The following is an 8,009-nucleotide window of genomic DNA, read 5'->3' as shown; positions in this document are numbered from 1 at the left end:
CTAGGCGACAGGCAATGAGCTGATCAGTCTACAGTTTTCCTAGGCGTGACCGTCCTTTTCTTATTAATTAAGATATAGTTAGCTTTCTTCGTATTTTTGTTTTCGTTTATTTCTGACCTACATTTCGCAAATCAAGGAAAAGGAAGCAAAAGGTAGTTTCGCACCTGACAATGGCCTGCTCTTCCTATACAATGAAACCTACTTAAACACTAAAACACACTGTCGCGCTGATTAGGACTACTACATTGTAGGTAGCATAGGAAGCATAGGTATGCTCCAGGTCATAGGGCATTGAGTCTACAGTGTGGCTAGTTTTTCTCGCCCAACCTACCTTCCGTTCTTCAAGAGATCGGCTGTTATCTAATCTTCAACAGCTTCTTGCACCTTAGCATTGCTCCAACGGCTTTCTTTAATTCCTCTTTACTGGCCGAATGTCCCGTTGCTCTGCACTCCTGCAACTCTCTTTAATGTTCTGATTATGTTGGTGACGGCTTAGATTTGTGTATAATTCTTCAGCTACATTAACTATCTTCTCTATATTTAAAATGACATTGCCTTCTTTGTCTCTTAGCGTATAAATCTGGTATTTACCTATGCCTAGTTTTCTCTTCACTGTTTTTAGGTTACCTCGTTCTTGAGAGCATGCTTTATTTCTCTATATTAAGCTGCATTATGTCGGCTACCTTGGGCTTATTTCTTAACTTTCATAGCTCTACCAGTTCTGTTCTGTCCATAGGGTTAGTCGTTTCAAACTCTGGAGTTTCTATATCACGCTTTTTTTTCTCCTGAGATAGCTTGCCGGTATGCTGTCCAACGGTCCTACCGCCTACTTCTCTTGCTAACTCCATAGTGATAACCATGACATTGCTGTAGATTGCTTGAAGTTTAATATCGCCTTCGTATGATAGAGCGGAATATCTGTTGTGCAGCAACATTCTCGATTCCTCTACTTTCCTTCTTACCGCTAACTCGTTAATGGGCTTTCGCTTCATTGATTTCTTCTATTCTCTGTTCAGGTCTATGCTAATTCTAGACCTTACCATTCTGTGATCGCGACAACGCACCTTTCCGAGCACCACCACATTCTCTACGATGCCAGGATGAGCGCATAGTGTAAAATATATTTCATTTTTATTCGACCATAGCGGCTCTTCCGCATCCACTTCCTGTTCTTTCGTTTCAGGAAGAAGGCATTGATGATCAGTAAGAGTTGATTGTCCCCTCTACGGCTGCTCCAGTTGAAATCTCTCTTAAGATCACGTAGAGGGAAATTGGGTTGATGATAACTGTTGAAGGATTCTTGACGTCTTGCAGATTCGAATTGCTCAATCCCATTCACTTCTTGAGAGGTTAACTTTTAATAACAATTAAAAACACAATGGAAGATACAAGCAAGGAGAAAACATATTTACACTTGACTGACTTGACGTGACGAAACCAGCCCTCGGTCCTGCCGAAACAGTTGGTTTTAAACCCTATGTCCGCGCCCTCGGTGGGGAGAATAACCAATCAGGTATGTACAAACATCCACCCAATAACTTATTGGGGAAAGGAAAACATCACCAATCAGCAATTTGGAAAGGATAACACCACGAATCAATGATTGGGGAAAGATGGTAACTCGTCGCGACACCGTACACATATGTAAACTTTCTAACATCACGATTTCGGATAATTATGCTTTCCTGCTGCGAGCTTCGCGAACACTCACTTTCCCAACGCCCGGTTGCCCCAAGTTCAAAGAAAGCCACTTCAACCCACCTGTTCCGCATCGTCGCTCCTCATGCCTGCAGCTAGCGTGGCAATAACCTGTTGACCGCGCTTCAAGCTGTCAAAGCACGCCGCTGCAGACATGGCACAAAAGCCACGCACTGTGACGCGGGTCCGCCTCGCCGCAAGCACGTGCACACAGGATGCGACCTAATGAATCTGTCCCTGTCGGGAGTTTGACCTTTCCCGTAAGGCCACATTCTCACAGCCGGTTTTTGGCTTGCTCCGTCGCCTCCGTCGCGCCGGCAGCCGACGGAGGGGGCTGGTTTGGAACCGTCCCCCCCCCCCCCAAATCGGGCGGCCGGTGCCACCGGGTCCAGCTCTACGTTTCCGCCGAGCGGCGGCGACGGAGCCCGGCCCCACGAAGAGCCCGCCAGTCACAGCGCGAGCTCGCTTCACGTGACCCACCGCTTACTTGCTGCGACCAAGAGATGGCGCTGGCGAGCGTCCTCGGCTAGGGTGCCTCGATGCGCGCGCCCTCTTGGAGGGTGGTGCCATTCTTTGAAGGGGCGAACGCCGCCTCCGGAGCGGCAGCGGCCATTTCGCTCCCCACGCGTCGCCGCGGCTGCTTGGGAGAGGCACGTGCGCGGCGTTTTCTGGGACAAAATGCCCGGGTGTTGCGTGCCCCAGTGCACGAACCACTCACGAAATGAGTGGAAGATGTACCGGTTCCCTAAAGAACCGAAAAGACGGCTTCTCTGGCTCGTAAAAATCAAGCGCGACAAGTGGCAACCCACGGACCGCTCGTGTGTATGCAGCGTAAGTTATGCTTCTTCTGTATTCGTAGTTATTCTTTCATTTGCATGCTTTATACCGTAGCGTTTGTCAGTCTTGTATCCTAGATATCTGGCGCATATGCTTGCGTGTTTAACTCGTTTATTTCTGGGCAACACGACATGCTTAGTTCTTATAATCTCTTGTTGTACATGTAGTACTGCGAGCGCGTAAAGATGTGCGCTCTTTGCTACCGGATCCTTGTGCAATTTCTTTTTTGTGCGCAGTGGAACGTAAGGGGAGCTCTAAGTTACCTTTTATGCTATGACATACAGAGCGCTTTGAGGAATTTTCTCGGCGTTGTATTCTTGTGCCGCTGTCCAACTCAGACGGTGTGCGTGCGTGCGCGCGCCCGTTTGTGTGTATGTGTGTGTGAGAGAGAGAAAAAGAAATGAGGCGTATGACCAAGCAAGACGCATGTGTGGCCATGACAATCATGTCAGGACTCGTTATGACTAGTTTACTAACGGCTAATTGGTAGTTACTGCATGTATAAAGGCACGCTTAACTTGGTGATCGATATGTGTTTTGTGATCACGCTTGTCTAGACATTCGCTTTTCTTTCCCCATTCGATGACCGGTGAATTATCTGAACATCTGACTGGAGATGAGTGACGAGGATTTCATGACTACGGAGCCCTTTAACAACGGAAATTTCTTAATGGTGATGACAGGATCAGACGAAAGAGAAAGCTGTTTCATTGAAGCTCCACAAAATTTGTGGACAGCATGATCGAAAGCGGGAAGTCGTGAAAAATCCAGGATTGACTTACAGCATTGCCTTCTTGCGCGCACATATATGAGTGCAACGTTTTATTTTTAAAGGAATTTCTTAGCTCACTGCCCATGTTCCACCTAGCAGCAAAGGCAAGAACCTTTAGTATCTTAACATGGGAAGCGCACATCTCTTCAGTGTCCAATAATTTCCTCGCACTCTCCCCGTTTTTTTTTTTTTTTTCAGAAAGAAGTCGACGGTCTTTTGCCTCTTTCTTAGTATATCTTAACAAGCACCTGAATTTCACTTATAACTGTTTGGGCATATCCCTTTTTGTGTTACTTATTTTTAGCTGTTTAGAATGTTAGTGTGAAGCCCTCTCAATTTAAACATTAATAAGTTTGTCTGATCATTGCATGTTTCTGTGTTACAGGCACATTTTGAAGAAAGCGCCTTTGAGCAGAATAGGGCTGACGGGTGGAAAAAATTGAAGCCCAATGCTGTGCCAACGCTTTTTTCCTTCAGAGGTATAATAAGCCACATATTTCTACATTAACGAAAGTTTGCAACGCTTCTTTCCTAATCCTATTGCTTCTTTCATTCTTAGCCTGATTGTTCTAACTTAGTACTGTAATGACCGGCCATTTGTAGACTCACGTGGAGTGATTATTTTTTTTTTCATCATACTGCAGACCCAGTGAAGGGTCCTAGCAAGAGGGGTAACAATTTCAGAACAAAACACAAAAGCATAAAGTGCAAAAACACGAACATAAAATTCACACAAATGTTTCTTCAGAGAATTAGGCGGCTCACATTACAGTAAGACTCTTCATACCTCCGGTCAATAGAATAGCTCGTTTTCATTTTTTACAAGGAGGTAAATCAGCCGCGCCTTCCGCCCAGAAGCATGATGCTGACAATTTTGCATTTTATTTAATTTTATGTCTAAACGTAGCAAGACTTGGAGCATGCTCGTTCGTAATGATAAAATAATGCACCATCTGATTTGCAGCATGTGTGGCCTCTCTTTTTTCAGCGATGCCTAAGCACAGGAAGCCGCCAAAGGAAAGGTTACAAGGGGTGCCTGCGGCAGCAGAGCAAAGGGGCACTCTGCAGCATCAACAGAGTGCTTCTGATACCACATCAACAGAAATTCAGGACCAATACGTCAACGACATGGCTGATATGCCACACACGGCAAATCAAGAACTGCAGCCATTGCCCAGTGACGACAGGGAGACGGCTCAAAGTCAGATGAACAACTCACCTCGCCCAAGTTCCATTCCAGAAACTTCAATACCCGCCACAGATGATTCCCTGCAAGTTGCCTGCGCACTTCGTGCAACCCGTGCAGAGAAGTGCAGTAACAGCTCATGTGCTACACTTAATAAACAGCTAGAGGACATGAAGAAAAAATACGCGAAACTTAGCGAAGTTCACAGCAAAACAAGTGCTACAAATAAGTCAATTAAAAGGAAGCTTCAAAAAATGGAAAAGGCCAGCGAAATGTTACGAAAAAAACTGAAGTTCCTAAATCAAGACCAAATGCGAGCCCTGTCTCGGAACAGCAACAAAGGTTCCACCTGGTCGTCCAAAACAATTAAACAAGCCCTTCAGATCAAATTTGCGAGTGGAACTTCAGGCTACGAAACCCTAAGAAGACTTGGGTACCCACTGCCTTCTAATAGGACTCTTGTCCGTCGTCTTCAGGGACTCAAGTTCCTACCAGGAATCTTAACTGAAGTGATTGACGTTCTAAGAGTAAAAGCAGAGGGCATGGAAGATATTGAAAAAGATTGTGTGCTTTATCTCGATGAAATGGAAATTGCACAAGGGTATGACCTCGATCGTGCTGAAGACATTGTGTTTGGAGGGAAAACATTTCCAGCAGTTCCAGATGAACCTGCATGTCATTGCTTAGTGTTTATGGTCGGAGGATTGAACACAAGGTGGAAGCAGGTAATCGCATACCATTTTACAGGAAGCTCTGTCGACGGGGGTCTGCTTAAGAGTTTTGTTCTAGAAATCGTGCAGCTTTGCGCTGACATTTCTCTTAGAGTGCTTGTGGTAACCTCTGATATGGGAGCGTCCAACAGAGCTATGTGGCGCGAGTTAGGTTTTTCTAGCCATAGGAATTCTAACACTGTGTGCTCAATCCCTCATCCGATGCTTCAGGGAAAGGAACTCTTTTTCACTGCGGACGCGGCTCACGTGATAAAAAATATCCGAGGTCAGCTTTTAAACTCTATTGACTTTACGCTGAGCGATGCAACTGTCTGCCAACATAGCTTACCCTCAAACAAAGTCAAGCTGAAGCACGTGCGCGCTGTCGTAGAATACGACTCTAGCAAAGAGCTGAAAATTGCACCCAAACTTTCTGAAGCTCATGTCAGCAAAGGCCACTTCACAAAAATGAAGGTCGGCATAGCAGTTCAGTTCTTCAAGGAATCCCCAGCCGCCATTCGTTGCCTAATAAGAGAGAAAGTGCTCGAACCAGAAGCTGAAACCACAGCATGGTTCCTGGAGCTCATCGCAAAATGGTACAAACTGATGTCCTCACGACATCCGTCAGTTGCACTTAGTTGGCAAGATATGGCAAAGTACCATGAAGCCTTGCACATGTTGCGCCTGGCAGTGGACACAATTCAAGGCATGCAGATGGGCAGCACATCCCAGTGGAAGCCCTCACAGGCAGGTCTCATGATTGCAACAACAGTTGTCCTTCGTTTGCAAGATATTGTGCTTAAAATGGATGGCTACAAATTCTTTCTCACCGGGAGACTGCTACAGGACTGCCTGGAGAATCTTTTTTCTGTTGTGCGTCACAGGAAACCCGTTCCAAACGCGTATGACATGAAATGTGCTTTGAAACTTGTATGCGTCAGTCAGTTTTTGCACACACCAGCAACCTCAAGCTATGAAACGGATGATTCTGAGTACCTGCTTGATATGATTTCACAAGGAAAAAAAGAGTACGTTGGAGATGTTGAAGAGGAAATTGACGATGGGGAAATTCTGTTCATTGAAGCACTGACTTCAATTGAGTGCAGTATTTTGCATCATATTGGCGGATTTGTTGTGAAAGGAATTTTGAAGAAAACGAACTGCGAGCAGTGCAAGGCTGCAATGCTTGGCTCGACGAACCATGAGCATGCATATTTAACTGCACTGAAAGAGTACGTCCAAGATGGTGAGAACTTGTGTTATCCGAGTGGTGCGGTTATGAGCCTTCTTCAATCCTGCGAAGAGCACTTTAAAGGAATCACGTCCTGGACAGACAATCTGTTCACCCTTAAGTCCCCTCTAAAGGCTGTCACAGAATATTTAAACAAGAACACACGATTCACTATGCCTGTCAGCAACACAAGGATTCTCTGGCAAACATACTGATATCAAGTTATGCAAGAGTACGGCTACGCATTCACCTGCGTCAGCTCGAAGCTGCGAGAGTCAATGGGCATGGAAGCAAGACATGCGCTGCAGTTAATTTGCAGTGAGTTGTAGCGCTTGTTTTTGACATTTTAAGGTTTCCGACCAAATAAACAAGCTATCACATCGGAAATCGCTAATTATCGGATGCAGTTTCTTTTTTCATTGTTCAGAAACCGTGTGGCTGCTTTATTTTAGCGGCATCGATATCTGATTTATAGTAGTGAGTAGTTTACATTATATTGCTGCATAAGATATGCTAAACAGGGCTTATAGTCCGTGACTGCGTGAGTCAAAATTTAATGCTATAGAAACCATATGTGTGAAGCACCAAGTAATCTGGCATGTATTAAAAAGTTTGTTTATCTCCATCTGCATATCGAAAGTAACGCGAAAGAAAGGAAAACGAAATTCAGAATAGCTATGGGAATGCTTTTCTGAGCATAAAATAGCCGTAAAGTACTATATTGTGTAATGTAAAATGAAAGAACATGCCTATATGTATACTCAAGCTTAACACAAAAATGTTCCAGAAGTCGTTTATTTTGTAGTATTAGCGAGTAATGCTCCGCAAAAATTATAAATCACGTTTGAAACTACAAAGAAACATTAAAAGTGGCCCGGATGTGTTCGCTGGGCGGTATATGGCGCTCGGCTGCACGGGCGCAACACAGCCGCGGCGGCCGAGTTTCGATAGAGCTGAAAAACACAGTGCCTTGTACTAGGTCGATATCGGTGCATGTTAATAAAAACCTGAGGTGGACGAAATTTCCGATGTCCTCCACCACGGCTTCATAACAGCCGATGTCGCGAAATTACAAAAACCGTGAATGTGACACTGGCTGGCTCGCCGCCCTTGGCTGCGTACGGAGCGGGCATCCTAATGGCGGACGTCGTAGCAGACGACGCGGTTGTCTCCACCCTGCACGGCGGCGGCGGGAGGAGCGCGCGCATCGAGGCACCCTATCCTCGGCTAGGGCGCCTCGATGCCAGCGCCGCCGTTCAGGGTGGTGCCATCCTTTGACCGCTCCAACGCCGCCTCTCTCTCTCTGCGGCGCCATTTTGAATCACAGCGGTCGGTCGGGCTGAGTTGCTTGGTGCACGCAGCTGAGCTTCCGTTTTTCGAGGCCCAGTGGCTGCGGACGATCGCTGGTGGCTTTATTTGTTTGACAGTGCTCTACCGCCTGGCTGAGGCAATTGTCAAGTCCACCGAGGCAGCATGATGGGTTGTTGTGTGCCAATGTACGCCGGGTCAACGCATAAATGCCTACGCTGTTTTCGCTTCCCCCAAGACTCCGAGCGAAGGAAAAAATGGGAAGCT

The 8,009-nt window shown here is 46.0% G+C and overlaps 1 pseudogene; it reads left to right on the top strand.

The window, feature by feature from the left end:
- The first annotated feature begins 3,508 nt into the window (after positions 1 to 3,508).
- LOC149326539 (uncharacterized) lies at positions 3,509 to 6,903 on the top strand (annotated as a pseudogene).
- The last annotated feature ends 1,106 nt before the right edge of the window (positions 6,904 to 8,009 follow it).

The sequence above is a fragment of the Amblyomma mixtum genome, chromosome 10 (genome assembly GCF_055824585.1).
Source record: "Amblyomma mixtum isolate Tamu chromosome 10, ASM5582458v1, whole genome shotgun sequence".
In the NCBI taxonomy this organism is placed as follows: Eukaryota; Metazoa; Arthropoda; class Arachnida; order Ixodida; family Ixodidae; genus Amblyomma; species Amblyomma mixtum.
Note: the sequence above shows the minus strand (reverse complement) of the source record. Positions and strands in the feature narration are given on the sequence as shown.